General features: G+C 36.9%; 1 long non-coding RNA gene across 1 annotated transcript in view; it reads right to left on the bottom strand.

The window, feature by feature from the left end:
* Nucleotides 1–24,290, bottom strand: part of LOC135574221 (uncharacterized) — a 70,327-nt gene extending 46,037 nt beyond the window's left edge. Inside the window, exons 1-2 of the long non-coding RNA XR_010465245.1 lie at nucleotides 24,270–24,290; nucleotides 23,844–23,864 (exon numbers count right to left, since the gene is read on the bottom strand). This is a non-coding gene — a long non-coding RNA (uncharacterized LOC135574221). The remainder of the gene's footprint in view (nucleotides 1–23,843; nucleotides 23,865–24,269) is intronic.
* Between the last annotated feature and the right edge of the window lie 347 nt (nucleotides 24,291–24,637).

Here is a 24,637-nt window from a genome sequence, read left to right as displayed (position 1 = left end):
GTAGTTAATCAGTGTAATATATAGTGTAATATATAGTGTAGTTAACCAGTGTAATATATAGTGTAGTTAACCAGTGTAATATATAGTGTAATATATAGTGTAGTTAACCAGTGTAATATATAGTGTAGTTAATCAGTGTAATATATAGTGTAGTTAACCAGTGTAATATATAGTATAGTTAACCAGTGTAATATATAGTGAAGTTAACCAGTGTAATATATAGTGTAGTTAACCAGTGTAATATATAGTGTAGTTAACCAGTGTAATATATAGTGTAGTTAATCAGTGTAATATATAGTGTAACATATAGTGTAGTTAACCAGTGTAATATATAGTGTAGTTAACCAGTGTAATATATAGTGTAACATATAGTGTAGTTAACCAGTGTAATATATAGTGTAGTTAACCAGTGTAATATATAGTGTAATATATAGTGTAGTTAACCAGTGTAATATATAGTGTAGTTAACCAGTGTAATATATAGTGTAATATATAGTGTAGTTAACCAGTGTAATATATAGTGTAGTTAATCAGTGTAATATATAGTGTAATATATAGTGTAGTTAACCAGTGTAATATATAGTGTAGTTAACCAGTGTAATATATAGTGTAGTTAATCAGTGTAATATATAGTGTAACATATAGTGTAGTTAACCAGTGTAATATATAGTGTAGTTAACCAGAGTAATATATAGTGTAGTTAACCAGTGTAATATATAGTGTAGTTAACCAGTGTAATATATAGTGTAGTTAATCAGTGTAATATATAGTGTAACATATAGTGTAGTTAACCAGTGTAATATATAGTGTAGTTAATCAGTGTAATATATAGTGTAATATATAGTGTAGTTAACCAGTGTAATATATAGTGTAGTTAACCAGTGTAATATATAGTGTAATATATAGTGTAGTTAACCAGTGTAATATATAGTGTAGTTAATCAGTGTAATATATAGTGTAGTTAACCAGTGTAATATATAGTATAGTTAACCAGTGTAATATATAGTCAAGTTAACCAGTGTAATATATAGTGTAGTTAACCAGTGTAATATATAGTGTAGTTAACCAGTGTAATATATAGTGTAGTTAATCAGTGTAATATATAGTGTAACATATAGTGTAGTTAACCAGTGTAATATATAGTGTAGTTAACCAGTGTAATATATAGTGTAACATATAGTGTAGTTAACCAGTGTAATATATAGTGTAGTTAACCAGTGTAATATATAGTGTAATATATAGTGTAGTTAACCAGTGTAATATATAGTGTAGTTAACCAGTGTAATATATAGTGTAATATATAGTGTAGTTAACCAGTGTAATATATAGTGTAGTTAATCAGTGTAATATATAGTGTAGTTAACCAGTGTAATATATAGTATAGTTAACCAGTGTAATATATAGTGAAGTTAACCAGTGTAATATATAGTGTAGTTAACCAGTGTAATATATAGTGTAGTTAACCAGTGTAATATATAGTGTAGTTAACCAGTGTAATATATAGTGTAGTTAACCAGTGTAATATATAGTGTAGTTAATCAGTGTAATATATAGTGTAACATATAGTGTAGTTAACCAGTGTAATATATAGTGTAGTTAACCAGAGTAATATATAGTGTAGTTAACCAGTGTAATATATAGTGTAGTTAACCAGTGTAATATATAGTGTAGTTAATCAGTGTAATATATAGTGTAACATATAGTGTAGTTAACCAGTGTAATATATAGTGTAGTTAATCAGTGTAATATATAGTGTAATATATAGTGTAGTTAACCAGTGTAATATATAGTGTAGTTAACCAGTGTAATATATAGTGTAATATATAGTGTAGTTAACCAGTGTAATATATAGTGTAGTTAATCAGTGTAATATATAGTGTAGTTAACCAGTGTAATATATAGTATAGTTAACCAGTGTAATATATAGTGAAGTTAACCAGTGTAATATATAGTGTAGTTAACCAGTGTAATATATAGTGTAGTTAACCAGTGTAATATATAGTGTAGTTAATCAGTGTAATATATAGTGTAACATATAGTGTAGTTAACCAGTGTAATATATAGTGTAGTTAACCAGTGTAATATATAGTGTAACATATAGTGTAGTTAACCAGTGTAATATATAGTGTAGTTAACCAGTGTAATATATAGTGTAATATATAGTGTAGTTAACCAGTGTAATATATAGTGTAGTTAACCAGTGTAATATATAGTGTAATATATAGTGTAGTTAACCAGTGTAATATATAGTGTAGTTAATCAGTGTAATATATAGTGTAGTTAACCAGTGTAATATATAGTATAGTTAACCAGTGTAATATATAGTGAAGTTAACCAGTGTAATATATAGTGTAGTTAACCAGTGTAATATATAGTGTAGTTAACCAGTGTAATATATAGTGTAGTTAACCAGTGTAATATATAGTGTAGTTAACCAGTGTAATATATAGTGTAGTTAATCAGTGTAATATATAGTGTAACATATAGTGTAGTTAACCAGTGTAATATATAGTGTAGTTAACCAGTGTAATATATAGTGTAGTTAACCAGTGTAATATATAGTGTAACATATAGTGTAGTTAACCAGTGTAATATATAGTGTAGTTAACCAGTGTAATATATAGTGTAATATATAGTGTAGTTAACCAGTGTAATATATAGTGTAGTTAACCAGTGTAATATATAGTGTAATATATAGTGTAGTTAACCAGTGTAATATATAGTGTAGTTAATCAGTGTAATATATAGTGTAGTTAACCAGTGTAATATATAGTATAGTTAACCAGTGTAATATATAGTGAAGTTAACCAGTGTAATATATAGTGTAGTTAACCAGTGTAATATATAGTGTAGTTAACCAGTGTAATATATAGTGTAGTTAATCAGTGTAATATATAGTGTAACATATAGTGTAGTTAACCAGTGTAATATATAGTGTAGTTAACCAGTGTAATATATAGTGTAACATATAGTGTAGTTAACCAGTGTAATATATAGTGTAGTTAACCAGTGTAATATATAGTGTAATATATAGTGTAGTTAACCAGTGTAATATATAGTGTAGTTAACCAGTGTAATATATAGTGTAATATATAGTGTAGTTAACCAGTGTAATATATAGTGTAGTTAATCAGTGTAATATATAGTGTAGTTAACCAGTGTAATATATAGTATAGTTAACCAGTGTAATATATAGTGAAGTTAACCAGTGTAATATATAGTGTAGTTAACCAGTGTAATATATAGTGTAGTTAATCAGTGTAATATATAGTGTAACATATAGTGTAGTTAACCAGTGTAATATATAGTGTAATATATAGTGTAGTTAACCAGTGTAATATATAGTGTAGTTAATCAGTGTAATATATAGTGTAACATATAGTGTAGTTAACCAGTGTAATATATAGTGTAGTTAATCAGTGTAATATATAGTGTAGTTAACCAGTGTAATATATAGTGTAGTTAACCAGTGTAATATATAGTGTAGTTAATCAGTGTAATATATAGTGTAACATATAGTGTAGTTAACCAGTGTAATATATAGTGTAGTTAACCAGTGTAATATATAGTGTAGTTAACCAGTGTAATATATAGTGTAGTTAACCAGTGTAATATATAGTGTAGTTAATCAGTGTAATATATAGTGTAACATATAGTGTAGTTAACCAGTGTAATATATAGTGTAGTTAATCAGTGTAATATATAGTGTAACATATAGTGTAGTTAACCAGTGTAATATATAGTGTAGTTAATCAGTGTAATATATAGTGTAACATATAGTGTAGTTAATCAGTGTAATATATAGTGTAGTTAACATAGTCATCAACGCAGCCTCTGCCAGCTAGCCTACTTCAGCAGTACTGTATCATTTTAATCATTTTAGTCAATAAGATTCTTGCTACGTAAGCTTAACTTCCTGAACACTCGAGACGTGTAGTCCACTTGTCATTCCAATCTCCTTTGCATTAGCGTAGCCTCTTGTGTAGCCTGTCAACTATGTGTCTGTCTATCCCTGTTCTCTCCTCTCTGCACAGACCATACAAACGCTCCACACCGCGTGGCCGCGGCCACCTAATCTGGTGGTCCCAGCGCGCACGACCCACGTGGAGTTCCAGGTCTCCGGTAGCCTCTGGAACTGCCGATCTGCGGCCAACAAGGCAGAGTTCATCTCAGCCTATGTCTCCCTCCAGTCCCTCGACTTCTTGGCACTGACGGAAACATGGATCACCACAGACAACACTGCTACTCCTACTGCTCTCTCTTCGTCTGCCCACGTGTTCTCGCACACCCCGAGAGCTTCTGGTCAGCGGGGTGGTGGCACCGGGATCCTCATCTCTCCCAAGTGGTCATTCTCTCTTTCTCCCCTTACGCATCTGTCTATCGCCTCCTTTGAATTCCATGCTGTCACAGTTACCAGCCCTTTCAAGCTTAACATCCTTATCATTTATCGCCCTCCAGGTTCCCTCGGAGAGTTCATCAATGAGCTTGATGCCTTGATAAGCTCCTTTCCTGAGGACGGCTCACCTCTCACAGTTCTGGGCGACTTTAACCTCCCCACGCCTACCTTTGACTCATTCCTCTCTGCCTCCTTCTTTCCACTCCTCTCCTCTTTTGACCTCACCCTCTCACCTTCCCCCCTACTCACAAGGCAGGAAATACGCTCGACCTCATCTTTACTAGATGCTGTTCTTCCACTAACCTCGTTGCAACTCCCTCCAAGTCTCCGACCACTACCTTGTATCCTTTTCCCTCTCGCTCTCATCCAACACTTCCCACACTGCCCCTACTCGGATGGTATCGCACCGTCCCAACCTTCGCTCTCTCTCCCCCGCTACTCTCTCCTCTTCCATCCTATCATCTCTTCCCTCTGCTCAAACCTTCTCCAACCTATCTCCTGATTCTGCCTCCTCAACCCTCCTCTCCTCCCTTTCTGCATCCTTTGACTCTCTATGTCCCCTATCCTCCAGGCCGGCTCGGTCCTCCCCTCCCGCTCCGTGGCTCGACGACTCATTGCGAGCTCACAGAACAGGGCTCCGGGCAGCCGAGCGGAAATGGAGGAAAACTTCGCCTCCCAGTGCGGACCTGACATCTTTTCACTCCCTCCTCTCTACATTTTCCTCTTCTCTCTCTGCTGCTAAAGCCACTTTCTACCACTCTAAATTCCAAGCATCTGCCTCTAACCCTAGGAAGCTCTTTGCAACCTTCTCCTCCCTCCTGAATCCTCCTCCCCCTCCCCCCCCTCCTCCCTCTCTGCAGATGACTTCGTCAACCATTTTGAAAAGAAGGTCGACGACATCCGATCCTCGTTTGCTAAGTCAAACGACACCGCTGGTTCTGCTCACACTGCCCTACCCTGTGCTCTGACCTCTTTCTCCCCTCTCTCTCCAGATGAAATCTAGCGTCTTGTGACGGCCGGCCGCCCAACAACCTGCCCGCTTGACCCTATCCCCTCCTCTCTTCTCCAGACCATTTCCGGAGACCTTCTCCCTTACCTCACCTCGCTCATCAACTCATCCCTGACCGCTGGCTACGTCCCCTCCGTCTTCAAGAGAGCGAGAGTTGCACCCCTTCTGAAAAAACCTACACTCGATCCCTCCGATGTCAACAACTACAGACCAGTATCCCTTCTTTCTTTTCTCTCCAAAACTCTTGAACGTGCCGTCCTTGGCCAGCTCTCCCGCTATCTCTCTCAGAATGACCTTCTTGATCCAAATCAGTCAGGTTTCAAGACTAGTCATTCAACTGAGACTGCTCTTCTCTGTATCACGGAGGCGCTCCGCACTGCTAAAGCTAACTCTCTCTCCTCTGCTCTCATCCTTCTAGACCTATCGGCTGCCTTCGATACTGTGAACCATCAGATCCTCCTCTCCACCCTCTCCGAGTTGGGCATCTCCGGCGCGGCCCACGCTTGGTTGCGTCCTACCTGACAGGTCGCTCCTACCAGGTGGCGTGGCGAGAATCCGTCTCCACACCACGTGCTCTCACCACTGGTGTCCCCCAGGGCTCTGTTCTAGGCCCTCTCCTATTCTCGCTATACACCAAGTCACTTGGCTCTGTCATAACCTCACATGGTCTCTCCTATCATTGCTATGCAGACGACACACAATTAATCTTCTCCTTTCCCCCTTCTGATGACCAGGTGGCGAATCGCATCTCTGCATGTCTGGCAGACATATCCGTGTGGATGACGGATCACCACCTCAAGCTGAACCTCGGCAAGACGGAGCTGCTCTTCCTCCCGGGGAAGGACTGCCCGTTCCATGATCTCGCCATCACGGTTGACAACTCCATTGTGTCCTCCTCCCAGAGCGCTAAGAACCTTGGCGTGATCCTGGACAACACCCTGTCGTTCTCAACTAACATCAAGGCGGTGGCCCGTTCCTGTAGGTTCATGCTCTACAACATCCGCAGAGTACGACCCTGCCTCACACAGGAAGCGGCGCAGGTCCTAATCCAGGCACTTGTCATCTCCCGTCTGGATTACTGCAACTCGCTGTTGGCTGGGCTCCCTGCCTGTGCCATTAAACCCCTACAACTCATCTAGAACGCCGCAGCCCGTCTGGTGTTCAACCTTCCCAAGTTCTCTCACGTCACCCCGCTCCTCCGCTCCCTCCACTGGCTTCCAGTTGAAGCTCGCATCCGCTACAAGACCATGGTGCTTGCCTACGGAGCTGTGAGGGGAACGGCACCTCAGTACCTCCAGGCTCTGATCAGGCCCTACACCCAAACAAGGGCACTGCGTTCATCCACCTCTGGCCTGCTCGCCTCCCTACCACTGAGGAAGTACAGTTCCCGCTCAGCCCAGTCAAAACTGTTCGCTGCTCTGGCCCCCCAATGGTGGAACAAACTCCCTCACGACGCCAGGACAGCGGAGTCAATCACCACCTTCCGGAGACACCTGAAACCCCACCTCTTTAAGGAATACCTAGGATAGGATAAAGTAATCCCTCTCACCCCCCCTCCCCCTTAAAAGATTTAGATGCACTACTGTTCCACTGGATGTCATAAGGTGAATGCACCAATTTGTAAGTCGCTCTGGATAAGAGCGTCTGCTAAATGACTTAAATGTAAAATGTAAATGTAACCAGTGTAATATATAGTGTAGTTAACCAGTGTAATATATAGTGTAGTTAACCAGTGTAATATATAGTGTAGTTAACCAGTGTAATATATAGTGTAATATATAGTGTAGTTAACCAGTGTAATATATAGTGTAACATATAGTGAAGTTAACCAGTGTAATATATAGTGTAGTTAACCAGTGTAATATATAGTGTAGTTAACCAGTGTAATATATAGTGTAGTTAATCAGTGTAATATATAGTGTAACATATAGTGTAGTTAACCAGTGTAATATATAGTGTAATATATAGTGTAGTTAACCAGTGTAATATATAGTGTAGTTAACCAGTGTAATATATAGTGTAGTTAATCAGTGTAATATATAGTGTAACATATAGTGTAGTTAACCAGTGTAATATATAGTGTAGTTAACCAGTGTAATATATAGTGTAATATATAGTGTAGTTAACCAGTGTAATATATAGTGTAGTTAACCAGTGTAATATATAGTGTAACATATAGTGTAGTTAATCAGTGTAATATATAGTGTAATATATAGTGTAGTTAACCAGTGTAATATATAGTGTAGTTAATCAGTGTAATATATAGTGTAACATATAGTGTAGTTAACCAGTGTAATATATAGTGTAGTTAACCAGTGTAATATATAGTGTAACATATAGTGTAGTTAACCAGTGTAATATATAGTGTAGTTAACCATTGTAATATATAGTGTAGTTAACCGTGTAATATATAGTATAGTTAATCAGTGTAATATATAGTGTAGTTAACCAGTGTAATATATAGTATAGTTAACCAGTGTAATATATAGTGTAGTTAACCAGTGTAATATATAGTGTAATATATAGTATAGTTAATCAGTGTAATATATAGAGTAGTTAACCAGTGTAATATATAGTGTAGTTAACCAGTGTAATATATAGTGTAGTTAACCAGGGTAATATATAGTGTAGTTAACCAGTGTAATATATAGTGTAGTTAACCAGTGTAATATATAGTGTAACATATAGTGTAGTTAACCAGTGTAATATATAGTGTAGTTAACCAGTGTAATATATAGTGTAGTTAACCAGTGTAATATATAGTGTAACATATAGTGAAGTTAACCAGTGTAATATATAGTGTAGTTAATCAGTGTAATATATAGTGTAATATATAGTGTAGTTAACCAGTGTAATATATAGTGTAGTTAACCAGTGTAATATATAGTGTAGTTAATCAGTGTAATATATAGTGTAACATATAGTGTAGTTAACCAGTGTAATATATAGTGTAGTTAACCAGTGTAATATATAGTGTAGTTAACCAGTGTAATATATAGTGTAGTTAACCAGTGTAATATATAGTGTAGTTAATCAGTGTAATATATAGTGTAACATATAGTGTAGTTAACCAGTGTAATATATAGTGTAGTTAATCAGTGTAATATATAGTGTAACATATAGTGTAGTTAACCAGTGTAATATATAGTGTAGTTAATCAGTGTAATATATAGTGTAACATATAGTGTAGTTAATCAGTGTAATATATAGTGTAGTTAACATAGTCATCAACGCAGCCTCTGCCAGCTAGCCTACTTCAGCAGTACTGTATCATTTTAATCATTTTAGTCAATAAGATTCTTGCTACGTAAGCTTAACTTCCTGAACACTCGAGACGTGTAGTCCACTTGTCATTCTAATCTCCTTTGCATTAGCGTAGCCTCTTGTGTAGCCTGTCAACTATGTGTCTGTCTATCCCTGTTCTCTCCTCTCTGCACAGACCATACAAACGCTCCACACCGCGTGGCCGCGGCCACCCTAATCTGGTGGTCCCAGCGCGCACGACCCACGTGGAGTTCCAGGTCTCCGGTAGCCTCTGGAACTGCCGATCTGCGGCCAACAAGGCAGAGTTCATCTCAGCCTATGTCTCCCTCCAGTCCCTCGACTTCTTGGCACTGACGGAAACATGGATCACCACAGACAACACTGCTACTCCTACTGCTCTCTCTTCGTCTGCCCACGTGTTCTCGCACACCCCGAGAGCTTCTGGTCAGCGGGGTGGTGGCACCGGGATCCTCATCTCTCCCAAGTGGTCATTCTCTCTTTCTCCCCTTACCCATCTGTCTATCGCCTCCTTTGAATTCCATGCTGTCACAGTTACCAGCCCTTTCAAGCTTAACATCCTTATCATTTATCGCCCTCCAGGTTCCCTCGGAGAGTTCATCAATGAGCTTGATGCCTTGATAAGCTCCTTTCCTGAGGACGGCTCACCTCTCACAGTTCTGGGCGACTTTAACCTCCCCACGCCTACCTTTGACTCATTCCTCTCTGCCTCCTTCTTTCCACTCCTCTCCTCTTTTGACTTCACCCTCTCACCTTCCCCCTACTCACAAGGCAGGAAATACGCTCGACCTCATCTTTACTAGATGCTGTTCTTCCACTAACCTCGTTGCAACTCCTCCAAGTCTCCGACCACTACCTTGTATCCTTTTCCCTCTCGCTCTCATCCAACACTTCCCACACTGCCCCTACTCGGATGGTATCGCGCCGTCCCAACCTTCGCTCTCTCTCCCCGCTACTCTCTCCTCTTCCATCCTATCATCTCTTCCCTCTGCTCAAACCTTCTCCAACCTATCTCCTGATTCTGCCTCCTCAACCCTCCTCTCCTCCCTTTCTGCATCCTTTGACTCTCTATGTCCCCTATCCTCCAGGCCGGCTCGGTCCTCCCCTCCCGCTCCGTGGCTCGACGACTCATTGCGAGCTCACAGAACAGGGCTCCGGGCAGCCGAGCGGAAATGGAGGAAAACTCGCCTCCCTGCGGACCTGACATCTTTTCACTCCCTCCTCTCTACATTTTCCTCTTCTCTCTCTGCTGCTAAAGCCACTTTCTACCACTCTAAATTCCAAGCATCTGCCTCTAACCCTAGGAAGCTCTTTGCAACCTTCTCCTCCCTCCTGAATCCTCCTCCCCCTCCCCCCTCCTCCCTCTCTGCAGATGACTTCGTCAACCATTTTGAAAAGAAGGTCGACGACATCCGATCCTCGTTTGCTAAGTCAAACGACACCGCTGGTTCTGCTCACACTGCCCTACCCTGTGCTCTGACCTCTTTCTCCCTCTCTCTCCAGATGAAATCTCGCGTCTTGTGACGGCCGGCCGCCCAACAACCTGCCCGCTTGACCCTATCCCCTCCTCTCTTCTCCAGACCATTTCCGGAGACCTTCTCCCTTACCTCACCTCGCTCATCAACTCATCCCTGACCGCTGGCTACGTCCCTCCGTCTTCAAGAGAGCGAGAGTTGCACCCCTTCTGAAAAAACCTACACTCGATCCCTCCGATGTCAACAACTACAGACCAGTATCCCTTCTTTCTTTTCTCTCCAAAACTCTTGAACGTGCCGTCCTTGGCCAGCTCTCCCGCTATCTCTCTCAGAATGACCTTCTTGATCCAAATCAGTCAGGTTTCAAGACTAGTCATTCAACTGAGACTGCTCTTCTCTGTATCACGGAGGCGCTCCGCACTGCTAAAGCTAACTCTCTCTCCTCTGCTCTCATCCTTCTAGACCTATCGGCTGCCTTCGATACTGTGAACCATCAGATCCTCCTCTCCACCCTCTCCGAGTTGGGCATCTCCGGCGCGGCCCACGCTTGGATTGCGTCCTACCTGACAGGTCGCTCCTACCAGGTGGCGTGGCGAGAATCCGTCTCCACACCACGTGCTCTCACCACTGGTGTCCCCCAGGGCTCTGTTCTAGGCCCTCTCCTATTCTCGCTATACACCAAGTCACTTGGCTCTGTCATAACCTCACATGGTCTCTCCTATCATTGCTATGCAGACGACACACAATTAATCTTCTCCTTTCCCCCTTCTGATGACCAGGTGGCGAATCGCATCTCTGCATGTCTGGCAGACATATCCGTGTGGATGACGGATCACCACCTCAAGCTGAACCTCGGCAAGACGGAGCTGCTCTTCCTCCCGGGGAAGGACTGCCCGTTCCATGATCTCGCCATCACGGTTGACAACTCCATTGTGTCCTCCTCCCAGAGCGCTAAGAACCTTGGCGTGATCCTGGACAACACCCTGTCGTTCTCAACTAACATCAAGGCGGTGGCCCGTTCCTGTAGGTTCATGCTCTACAACATCCGCAGAGTACGACCCTGCCTCACACAGGAAGCGGCGCAGGTCCTAATCCAGGCACTTGTCATCTCCCGTCTGGATTACTGCAACTCGCTGTTGGCTGGGCTCCCTGCCTGTGCCATTAAACCCCTACAACTCATCCAGAACGCCGCAGCACGTCTGGTGTTCAACCTTCCCAAGTTCTCTCACGTCACCCGCTCCTCCGCTCCCTCCACTGGCTTCCAGTTGAAGCTCGCATCCGCTACAAGACCATGGTGCTTGCCTACGGAGCTGTGAGGGGAACGGCACCTCAGTACCTCCAGGCTCTGATCAGGCCCTACACCCAAACAAGGGCACTGCGTTCATCCACCTCTGGCCTGCTCGCCTCCCTACCACTGAGGAAGTACAGTTCCCGCTCAGCCCAGTCAAAACTGTTCGCTGCTCTGGCCCCCAATGGTGGAACAAACTCCCTCACGACGCCAGGACAGCGGAGTCAATCACCACCTTCCGGAGACACCTGAAACCCCACCTCTTTAAGGAATACCTAGGATAGGATAAAGTAATCCCTCTCACCCCCCCTCCCCCTTAAAAGATTTAGATGCACTACTGTTCCACTGGATGTCATAAGGTGAATGCACCAATTTGTAAGTCGCTCTGGATAAGAGCGTCTGCTAAATGACTTAAATGTAAAATGTAAATGTAACCAGTGTAATATATAGTGTAGTTAACCAGTGTAATATATAGTGTAGTTAACCAGTGTAATATATAGTGTAATATATAGTGTAGTTAACCAGTGTAATATATAGTGTAACATATAGTGAAGTTAACCAGTGTAATATATAGTGTAGTTAACCAGTGTAATATATAGTGTAGTTAACCAGTGTAATATATAGTGTAGTTAACCAGTGTAATATATAGTGTAGTTAATCAGTGTAATATATAGTGTAACATATAGTGTAGTTAACCAGTGTAATATATAGTGTAATATATAGTGTAGTTAACCAGTGTAATATATAGTGTAGTTAACCAGTGTAATATATAGTGTAGTTAATCAGTGTAATATATAGTGTAACATATAGTGTAGTTAACCAGTGTAATATATAGTGTAGTTAACCAGTGTAATATATAGTGTAATATATAGTGTAGTTAACCAGTGTAATATATAGTGTAGTTAACCAGTGTAATATATAGTGTAACATATAGTGTAGTTAATCAGTGTAATATATAGTGTAATATATAGTGTAGTTAACCAGTGTAATATATAGTGTTATATATAGTGTAGTTAACCAGTGTAATATATAGTGTAGTTAATCAGTGTAATATATAGTGTAACATATAGTGTAGTTAACCAGTGTAATATATAGTGTAGTTAACCAGTGTAATATATAGTGTAACATATAGTGTAGTTAACCAGTGTAATATATAGTGTAGTTAACCAGTGTAATATATAGTGTAGTTAACCAGTGTAATATATAGTATAGTTAATCAGTGTAATATATAGTGTAGTTAACCAGTGTAATATATAGTATAGTTAACCAGTGTAATATATAGTGTAGTTAACCAGTGTAATATATAGTGTAATATATAGTATAGTTAATCAGTGTAATATATAGTGTAGTTAACCAGTGTAATATATAGTGTAGTTAACCAGTGTAATATATAGTGTAGTTAACCAGGGTAATATATAGTGTAGTTAACCAGTGTAATATATAGTGTAGTTAACCAGTGTAATATATAGTGTAACATATAGTGTAGTTAACCAGTGTAATATATAGTGTAGTTAACCAGTGTAATATATAGTGTAACATATAGTGAAGTTAACCAGTGTAATATATAGTGTAGTTAACCAGTGTAATATATAGTGTAGTTAACCAGTGTAATATACAGTGTAGTTAACCAGTGTAATATATAGTGTAGTTAATCAGTGTAATATATAGTGTAACATATAGTGTAGTTAACCAGTGTAATATATAGTGTAATATATAGTGTAGTTAACCAGTGTAATATATAGTGTAGTTAATCAGTGTAATATATAGTGTAATATATAGTGTAGTTAACCAGTGTAATATATAGTGTAGTTAACCAGTGTAATATATAGTGTAGTTAATCAGTGTAATATATAGTGTAACATATAGTGTAGTTAACCAGTGTAATATATAGTGTAGTTAACCAGTGTAATATATAGTGTATTTAACCAGTGTAAAATATAGTGTAACATATAGTGAAGTTAACCAGTGTAATATATAGTGTAGTTAACCAGTGTAATATATAGTGTAGTTAACCAGTGTAATATATAGTGTAGTTAATCAGTGTAATATATAGTGTAACATATAGTGTAGTTAACCAGTGTAATATATAGTGTAATATATAGTGTAGTTAACCAGTGTAATATATAGTGTAGTTAATCAGTGTAACATATAGTGTAGTTAACCAGTGTAATATATAGTGTAGTTAATCAGTGTAATATATAGTGTAATATATAGTGTAGTTAACCAGTGTAACATATAGTGTAGTTAACCAGTGTAATATATAGTGTAGTTAATCAGTGTAATATATAGTGTAATATATAGTGTAGTTAACCAGTGTAATATATAGTGTAGTTAATCAGTGTAATATATAGTGTAGTTAACCAGTGTAATATATAGTGTAGTTAACAAGTGTAATATATAGTGTAGTTAACCAGTGTAATATATAGTGTAATATATAGTGTAGTTAACCAGTGTAATATATAGTGTAGTTAACCAGTGTAATATATAGTGTAGTTAACCAGTGTAATATATAGTGTAGTTAACCAGTGTAATATATAGTGTAGTTAATCAGTGTAATATATAGTGTAACATATAGTGTAGTTAACCAGTGTAATATATAGTGTAGTTAACCAGTGTAATATATAGTGTAACATATAGTGTAGTTAACCAGTGTAATATATAGTGTAGTTAACCAGTGTAATATATAGTGTAATATATAGTGTAGTTAACCAGTGTAATATATAGTGTAGTTAACCAGTGTAATATATAGTGTAATATATAGTGTAGTTAACCAGTGTAATATATAGTGTAGTTAATCAGTGTAATATATAGTGTAGTTAACCAGTGTAATATATAGTATAGTTAACCAGTGTAATATATAGTGAAGTTAACCAGTGTAATATATAGTGTAGTTAACCAGTGTAATATATAGTGTAGTTAACCAGTGTAATATATAGTGTAGTTAATCAGTGTAATATATAGTGTAACATATAGTGTAGTTAACCAGTGTAATATATAGTGTAATATATAGTGTAGTTAACCAGTGTAATATATAGTGTAGTTAATCAGTGTAATATATAGTGTAACATATAGTGTAGTTAACCAGTGTAATATATAGTGTAGTTAATCAGTGTAATATATAGTGTAATATATAGTGTAGTTAACCAGTGTAATATATAGTGTAGTTAACCAGTGTAATATATAGTGTAGTTAATCAGTGTATTATATATTGTAACATATAGTGTAGTTAACCAGTGTAATATATAGTGTAGTTAACCAGTGTAATATATAGTGTAGTTAACCAGTGTAATATATAGTGTAGTTAACCAGTGTAATATATAGTGTAGTTAACCAGTGTAATATATAGTGTAATATATAGTGTAGTTAACCAGTGTAATATATAGTGTAACATATAGTGAAGTTAACCAGTGTAATATATAGTGTAGTTAACCAGTGTAATATATAGTGTAGTTAACCAGTGTAATATATAGTGTAGTTAACCAGTGTAATATATAGTGTAGTTAATCAGTGTAATATATAGTGTAACATATAGTGTAGTTAACCAGTGTAATATATAGTGTAATATATAGTGTAGTTAACCAGTGTAATATATAGTGTAGTTAACCAGTGTAATATATAGTGTAGTTAATCAGTGTAATATATATTGTAACATATAGTGTAGTTAACCAGTGTAATATATAGTGTAACATATAGTGAAGTTAACCAGTGTAATATATAGTGTAGTTAACCAGTGTAATATATAGTGTAGTTAACCAGTGTAATATATAGTGTAGTTAACCAGTGTAATATATAGTGTAGTTAATCAGTGTAATATATAGTGTAACATATAGTGTAGTTAACCAGTGTAATATATAGTGTAATATATAGTGTAGTTAACCAGTGTAATATATAGTGTATTTAACCAGTGTAATATATAGTGTAGTTAATCAGTGTAATATATAGTGTAACATATAGTGTAGTTAACCAGTGTAATATATAGTGTAGTTAACCAGTGTAATATATAGTGTAATATATAGTGTAGTTAACCAGTGTAATATATAGTGTAGTTAACCAGTGTAATATATAGTGTAACATATAGTGTAGTTAATCAGTGTAATATATAGTGTAATATATAGTGTAGTTAACCAGTGTAATATATAGTGTAATATATAGTGTAGTTAACCAGTGTAATATATAGTGTAGTTAATCAGTGTAATATATAGTGTAACATATAGTGTAGTTAACCAATGTAATATATAGTGTAGTTAACCAGTGTAATATATAGTGTAACATATAGTGTAGTTAACCAGTGTAATATATAGTGTAGTTAACCAGTGTAATATATAGTGTAGTTAACCAGTGTAATATATAGTATAGTTAATCAGTGTAATATATAGTGTAGTTAACCAGTGTAATATATAGTATAGTTAACCAGTGTAATATATAGTGTAGTTAACCAGTGTAATATATAGTGTAATATATAGTATAGTTAATCAGTGTAATATATAGTGTAGTTAACCAGTGTAATATATAGTGTAGTTAACCAGTGTAATATATAGTGTAGTTAACCAGGGTAATATATAGTGTAGTTAACCAGTGTAATATATAGTGTAGTTAACCAGTGTAATATATAGTGTAACATATAGTGTAGTTAACCAGTGTAATATATAGTGTAGTTAACCAGTGTAATATATAGTGTAACATATAGTGAAGTTAACCAGTGTAATATATAGTGTAGTTAACCAGTGTAATATATAGTGTAGTTAACCAGTGTAATATATAGTGTAGTTAACCAGTGTAATATATAGTGTAGTTAATCAGTGTAATATATAGTGTAACATATAGTGTAGTTAACCAGTGTAATATATAGTGTAATATATAGTGTAGTTAACCAGTGTAATATATAGTGTAGTTAATCAGTGTAATATATAGTGTAATATATAGTGTAGTTAACCAGTGTAATATATAGTGTAGTTAACCAGTGTAATATATAGTGTAGTTAATCAGTGTAATATATAGTGTAACATATAGTGTAGTTAACCAGTGTAATATATAGTGTAGTTAACCAGTGTAATATATAGTGTATTTAACCAGTGTAAAATATAGTGTAACATATAGTGAAGTTAACCAGTGTAATATATAGTGTAGTTAACCAGTGTAATATATAGTGTAGTTAACCAGTGTAATATATAGTGTAGTTAATCAGTGTAATATATAGTGTAACATATAGTGTAGTTAACCAGTGTAATATATAGTGTAATATATAGTGTAGTTAACCAGTGTAATATATAGTGTAGTTAATCAGTGTAACATATAGTGTAGTTAACCAGTGTAATATATAGTGTAGTTAATCAGTGTAATATATAGTGTAATATATAGTGTAGTTAACCAGTGTAACATATAGTGTAGTTAACCAGTGTAATATATAGTGTAGTTAATCAGTGTAATATATAGTGTAATATATAGTGTAGTTAACCAGTGTAATATATAGTGTAGTTAATCAGTGTAATATATAGTGTAGTTAACCAGTGTAATATATAGTGTAGTTAACCAGTGTAATATATAGTGTAGTTAACCAGTGTAATATATAGTGTAATATATAGTGTAGTTAACCAGTGTAATATATAGTGTAGTTAACCAGTGTAATATATAGTGTAGTTAACCAGTGTAATATATAGTGTAGTTAACCAGTGTAATATATAGTGTAGTTAATCAGTGTAATATATAGTGTAACATATAGTGTAGTTAACCAGTGTAATATATAGTGTAGTTAACCAGTGTAATATATAGTGTAACATATAGTGTAGTTAACCAGTGTAATATATAGTGTAGTTAACCAGTGTAATATATAGTGTAATATATAGTGTAGTTAACCAGTGTAATATATAGTGTAGTTAACCAGTGTAATATATAGTGTAATATATAGTGTAGTTAACCAGTGTAATATATAGTGTAGTTAATCAGTGTAATATATAGTGTAGTTAACCAGTGTAATATATAGTATAGTTAACCAGTGTAATATATAGTGAAGTTAACCAGTGTAATATATAGTGTAGTTAACCAGTGTAATATATAGTGTAGTTAACCAGTGTAATATATAGTGTAGTTAATCAGTGTAATATATAGTGTAACATATAGTGTAGTTAACCAGTGTAATATATAGTGTAATATATAGTGTAGTTAACCAGTGTAATATATAGTGTAGTTAATCAGTGTAATATATAGTGTAACATATAGTGTAGTTAACCAGTGTAATATATAGTGTAGTTAATCAGTGTAATATATAGTGTAATATATAGTGTAGTTAACCAGTGAAATATATAGTGTAGTTAACCAGTGTAATATATAGTGTAGTTAATCAGTGTAATATATATTGTAACATATAGTGTAGTTAACCAGTGTAATATATAGTGTAGTTAACCAGTGTAATATATAGTGTAGTTAACCAGTGTAATATATAGTGTAGTTAATCAGTGTAATATATAGTGTAACATATAGTGTAGTTAACCAGTGTAATATATAGTGTAGTTAATCAGTGTAATATATAGTGTAACATATAGTGTAGTTAACCAGTGTAATATATAGTGTAATATATAGTGTAGTTAACCAGTGTAATATATAGTGTAGTTAATCAGTGTAATATATAGTGTAACATATAGTGTAGTTAACCAGTGTAATATATAGTGTAATATATAGTGTAGTTAACCAGTGTAATATATAGTGTAGTTAACCAGTGTAATATATAGTGCAGTTAATCAGTGTAATATATAGTGTAACATATAGTGTAGTTAACCAGTGTAATATATAGTGTAACATATAGTGTAGTTAACCAGTGTAATATATAGTGTAGTTAATCAGTGTAATATATAGTGTAACATATAGTGTAGTTAACCAGTGTAATATATAGTGTAATATATAGTGTAGTTAACCAGTGTAATATATAGTGTAGTTAACCAGTGTAATATATAGTGTAGTTAATCAGTGTAATATATAGTGTAACATATAGTGTAGTTAACCAGTGTAATATATAGTGTAGTTAACCAGTGTAATATATAGTGTAATATATAGTGTAGTTAACCAGTGTAATATATAGTGTAACATATAGTGTAGTTAATCAGTGTAATATATAGTGTAATATATAGTGTAGTTAACCAGTGAAATATATAGTGTAGTTAACCAGTGTAATATATAGTGTAGTTAATCAGTGTAATATATAGTGTAACATATAGTGTAGTTAATCAGTGTAATATATAGTGTAGTTAACCAGTGTAATATATAGTGTAGTTAACCAGTGTAATATATAGTGTAGTTAACCAGTGTAATATATAGTGTAGTTAACCAGTGTAATATATAGTGTAATATATAGTGTAGTTAACCAGTGTAATATATAGTGTAACATATAGTGAAGTTAACCAGTGTAATATATAGTGTAGTTAACCAGTGTAATATATAGTGTAGTTAACCAGTGTAATATATAGTGTAGTTAACCAGTGTAATATATAGTGTAGTTAATCAGTGTAATATATAGTGTAACATATAGTGTAGTTAACCAGTGTAATATATAGTGTAATATATAGTGTAGTTAACCAGTGTAATATATAGTGTAGTTAACCAGTGTAATATATAGTGTAACATATAGTGTAGTTAATCAGTGTAATATATAGTGTAATATATAGTGTAGTTAACCAGTGTAATATATAGTGTAGTTAACCAGTGTAATATATAGTGTAGTTAATCAGTGTAATATATAGTGTAACATATAGTGTAGTTAACCAGTGTAATATATAGTGTAGTTAACCAGTGTAATATATAGTGTAACATATAGTGTAGTTAACCAGTGTAATATATAGTGTAGTTAACCAGTGTAATATATAGTGTAGTTAACCAGTGTAATATATAGTATAGTTAATCAGTGTAATATATAGTGTAGTTAACCAGTGTAATATATAGTATAGTTAACCAGTGTAATATATAGTGTAGTTAACCAGTGTAATATATAGTGTAATATATAGTATAGTTAATCAGTGTAATATATAGTGTAGTTAACCAGTGTAATATATAGTGTAGTTAACCAGTGTAATATATAGTGTAACATATAGTGTAGTTAACCAGTGTAATATATAGTGTAGTTAACCAGTGTAATATATAGTGTAGTTAACCAGTGTAATATATAGTGTAACATATAGTGAAGTTAACCAGTGTAATATATAGTGTAGTTAACCAGTGTAATATATAGTGTAGTTAACCAGTGTAATATATAGTGTAGTTAACCAGTGTAATATATAGTGTAGTTAATCAGTGTAATATATAGTGTAACATATAGTGTAGTTAACCAGTGTAATATATAGTGTAGTTAACCAGTGTAATATATAGTGTAATATATAGTGTAGTTAACCAGTGTAATATATAGTGTAGTTAACCAGTGTAATATATAGTGTAACATATAGTGTAGTTAATCAGTGTAATATATAGTGTAGTTAATCAGTGTAATATATAGTGTAACATATAGTGTAGTTAACCAGTGTAATATATAGTGTAATATATAGTGTAGTTAACCAGTGTAATATATAGTGTAGTTAACCAGTGTAATATATAGTGTAGTTAATCAGTGTAATATATAGTGTAACATATAGTGTAGTTAACCAGTGTAATATATAGTGTAGTTAACCAGTGTAATATATAGTGTAACATATAGTGTAGTTAACCAGTGTAATATATAGTGTAGTTAACCAGTGTAATATATAGTGTAGTTAACCAGTGTAATATATAGTATAGTTAATCAGTGTAATATATAGTGTAGTTAACCAGTGTAATATATAGTATAGTTAACCAGTGTAATATATAGTGTAGTTAACCAGTGTAATATATAGTGTAATATATAGTATAGTTAATCAGTGTAATATATAGTGTAGTTAACCAGTGTAATATATAGTGTAGTTAACCAGTGTAATATATAGTGTAGTTAACCAGGGTAATATATAGTGTAGTTAACCAGTGTAATATATAGTGTAGTTAACCAGTGTAATATATAGTGTAACATATAGTGTAGTTAACCAGTGTAATATATAGTGTAGTTAACCAGTGTAATATATAGTGTAGTTAACCAGTGTAATATATAGTGTAACATATAGTGAAGTTAACCAGTGTAATATATAGTGTAGTTAACCAGTGTAATATATAGTGTAGTTAACCAGTGTAATATATAGTGTAGTTAACCAGTGTAATATATAGTGTAGTTAATCAGTGTAATATATAGTGTAACATATAGTGTAGTTAACCAGTGTAATATATAGTGTAATATATAGTGTAGTTAACCAGTGTAATATATAGTGTAGTTAATCAGTGTAATATATAGTGTAATATATAGTGTAGTTAACCAGTGTAATATATAGTGTAGTTAATCAGTGTAATATATAGTGTAGTTAATCAGTGTAATATATAGTGTAACATATAGTGTAGTTAACCAGTGTAATATATAGTGTAGTTAACCAGTGTAATATATAGTGTAGTTAACCAGTGTAATATATAGTGTAATATATAGTATAGTTAATCAGTGTAATATATAGTGTAGTTAACCAGTGTAATATATAGTGTAGTTAACCAGTGTAATATATAGTGTAATATATAGTATAGTTAATCAGTGTAATATATAGTGTAGTTAACCAGTGTAATATATAGTGTAGTTAACCAGTGTAATATATAGTGTAGTTAACCAGTGTAATATATAGTGTAGTTAACCAGTGTAATATATAGTGTAGTTAATCAGTGTAATATATAGTGTAGTTAACCAGTGTAATATATAGTGTAGTTAACCAGTGTAATATATAGTGTAGTTAACCAGTGTAACATATAGTGTAGTTAATCAGTGTAATATATAGTGTAGTTAACCAGTGTAATATATAGTGTAGTTAACCAGTGTAATATATAGTGTAGTTAACCAGTGTCACGTTCTGTCCATCGTTCGTATGTGTTTTCCTTGTTTTAGTGTTGGTCAGGACGTGAGCTGGGTGGGCATTCTATGTAGTGTGTCGGGTTTGTCTATTTCTATGTTTGGCCTGATATGGTTCTCAATCAGAGGCAGGTGTTAGTCATTGTCTCTGATTGGGAACCATATTTAGGTAGCCTGTTTTGTGTTGGGTTTTGTGGGTGATTGTTCCTGTCTCTGTGTTTGCACCAGATAGGACTGTTTAGGTTTTCACGTTTCTTGTTTTGTATAGTCTGTTCATGTATAGTCGTCTTTATTAAAAACATGAATAACCACCACGCTGCATTTTGGTCAGCCTCTCTTTCACCAGAAGAAAACCCTTACAGAATCACCCACCAACCAAGGACCAAGCGGCATGGTAAACAGAGGCAGCAGCAACAGCAGCAGCAGGAGAAGCGACAGGTGCAGCAGGAGCAACAGCAGCAGCAGCAGGAGAAGCAATAGAGGCAGCAGCAGCAGTGGGAGAGGCTGCACTATTTGGATAAATGGACTTGGGAGGAGATCCTTGACGGAAAAGGACCCTGGGCAGAGCCATGGATGGAATTGGAGCTGTCGGCGAAGCAGAGTGCTGAGTCTGAGAGTGTGGAGGATGTATTGGACAGAGTAGAAAGAAAGCTGTTGGCTTGGCATAGTATGCACGGCAAACCAGTGCCAGCACCACGCATCAGGCCTACAGTGCGTCCCGCCTGTCCAGCGCTGCCGGAGCCTTCCTCCTCTCCAGCGCAGCCAGAGTCTCCCGCCTGTCCGGCGCTGTCAGAGCTACTGCCCCTCATGCCAGAGGCGCCAAAGCCCCTCATTCCAGAGGCACCAGTGCTCCTCAGTCCAGCGCTGCCAGAGCCTTTTTCTCCAGTCTGCCCAGCGCCGTCTGAGCTACCCGTCTGCCCAGCGCCGTCTGAGCTACCCGTCTGCCCAGCGCCGTCTGAGCTACCAGTCTGCCCAGTGCCGCCAGTCTGCCCACAGCCGTCTGAGCTACCCGTGTGCCCAGCGCCGCCAGCGCCGCCAGTCTGCCCAGCGCCGCCAGTCTGCCCAGCGCCGCCAGTGCCGCCAGTCTGCCCAGCGCCGCCAGTGCCGCCAGTCTGCCCAGCGCCGCCAGTGCCGCCAGTCTGCCCAGTGCCGCCAGTGCCGCCAGTGCCGCCAGTCTGCCCAGCGCCGCCAGTCTGCCCAGCGCCGCCAGTCTGCCCAGATCCGCCAGTCTGCCATGATCCGCCAGTCTGCCATGATCCGCCAGTCTGCCAGGCTCTGTCAGATCTGCCAGTCGGCCAGGATCTGCCAGTCAGCCAGGATCCGCCAGTCTGCCAGGATCCGCCAGTCTGCCAGAACTGCCAGTCGGCCAGGATCTGCCAGTCGGCCAGGATCTGCCAGTCAGCCAGGATCAGTTAGATCCGCCATTCAGCCAGGATCCGCCAGTCTGCCAGGATCAGTTAGATCCGCCATTCAGCCAGGATCCGCCAGTCAGCCAGGATCCGCCAGTCAGCCAGGATCCGCCAGTCAGCCAGGATCCGCCAGTCAGCCAGGATCCGCCAGAAGTGCCAGTCAGCCAGGATCTGCCGGAACCACCAGCCAGCCAGGATCTGGTAGATCCATCAACCTGCCTGAGCTTCCTCTCACTCCCGAGCTTCCTCTCACTCCCGAGCTTCCTCACTCCCGAGCTTCCCCTCGGTCCCGAGCTTCCCCTCGGTCCCGAGCTTCCCCTCGGTCCTGAGCTACCTCAGTCCAGTGGGGCCCGTTGTTAGGTTTCCTAGGCCAAGGTTAGTGGCGAGGGTCGCCACTCAAGGGACACTACGGAGGTGGACTAAGACAATTATGGAGTGGGGTCCACGTCCAGCGCCAGAGCCGCCACCGTGGACAGATGCCCACCCAGACCCTCCCCTATAGGATTAGGTTGTGCGTTCGGAGTCCGCACCTTGGGGGGGGGATTCTGTCACGTTCTGTCCATCGTTCGTATGTGTTTTCCTTGTTTTAGTGTTGGTCAGGACGTGATCTGGGTGGGCATTCTATGTTGTGTGTCTGGTTTGTCTATTTCTATGTTTGGCCTGATATGGTTCTCAATCAGAGGCAGGTGTTAGTCATTGTCTCTGATTGGGAACCATATTTAGGTAGCCTGTTTTGTGTTGGGTTTTGTGGGTGATTGTTCCTGTCTCTGTGTTTGCACCAGATAGGACTGTTTAGGTTTTCACTTTTCTTGTTTTGTATAGTCTGTTCATGTATAGTCGTCTTTATTAAAAACATGAATAACCACCACGCTGCATTTTGGTCCGCCTCTCTTTCACCAAAAGAAAACCCTTACAACCAGTGTAATATATAGTGTAGTTAGCCAGTGTAATATATAGTGTAGTTAACCTGTGTAATATAGAGTGTAGATATTTTTTAAGGAAAGTGTTTTCACTTAAATAAATGAAATACATGTAGTTGTGGAAGCACAGACTTACCGTTCTCTTTTCTGAGCAGCTCTGTAGACAGAAGATAAAACATGATGTATTATGGGTACTAGAACATGAAGACAGACTACATCCTCTATTCTGACCTCCTCTGTACACAGTAGGTAAAACATGATGTATTATGGGTACCAGAACATGAAGACAGACTACATCCTCTCTATTCTGACCTCCTCTGTAGACAGTAGATAAAACATGATGTATTATGGGTACTAGAACATGAAGACAGACTACATCCTCTCTATTCTGACCTCCTCTGTAGACAGAAGATAAAACATGATGTATTATGGGTACTAGAATCCTCTCTATTCTGACCTTTTCACTTAAATAATAATTGAATCATGAGAATCATACCGTATATATTTTCAAGGAAAGTGTTTTCACTTAAATCAATGATATACATGCAGTTGTGCAACTCACCCTTCTCCATTTTGACGTTTTCTGAAGACAGAGCAGATAAAATATGATGTATTATGGTTACTAGAACATGAAGACAGGTACATAGACAGACGGACACAGACAGATACACAGGAACACAGACAGACAGACAGACAGACAGACACAGACAGACAGATACACAGGAACATAGACATACAGACAGACAGACAGGAACATAGACAGACAGGAACATAGACAGACAGATATTCAGGAACACAGACAGACGGACAAGAACACAGACAGAAAGACAGACAGACAGATACACAGGAACATAGACAGACAGACAGACAGACAGACAGACAGACAGACAGACAGACAGGAACACAGACAGACAGATATAGAGGAACAGA

The sequence above is a fragment of the Oncorhynchus nerka genome, linkage group LG12 (genome assembly GCF_034236695.1).
Source record: "Oncorhynchus nerka isolate Pitt River linkage group LG12, Oner_Uvic_2.0, whole genome shotgun sequence".
Lineage (NCBI taxonomy): Eukaryota > Metazoa > Chordata > Actinopteri > Salmoniformes > Salmonidae > Oncorhynchus > Oncorhynchus nerka.
This window is presented reverse-complemented; position numbering and strand designations above follow the sequence as displayed.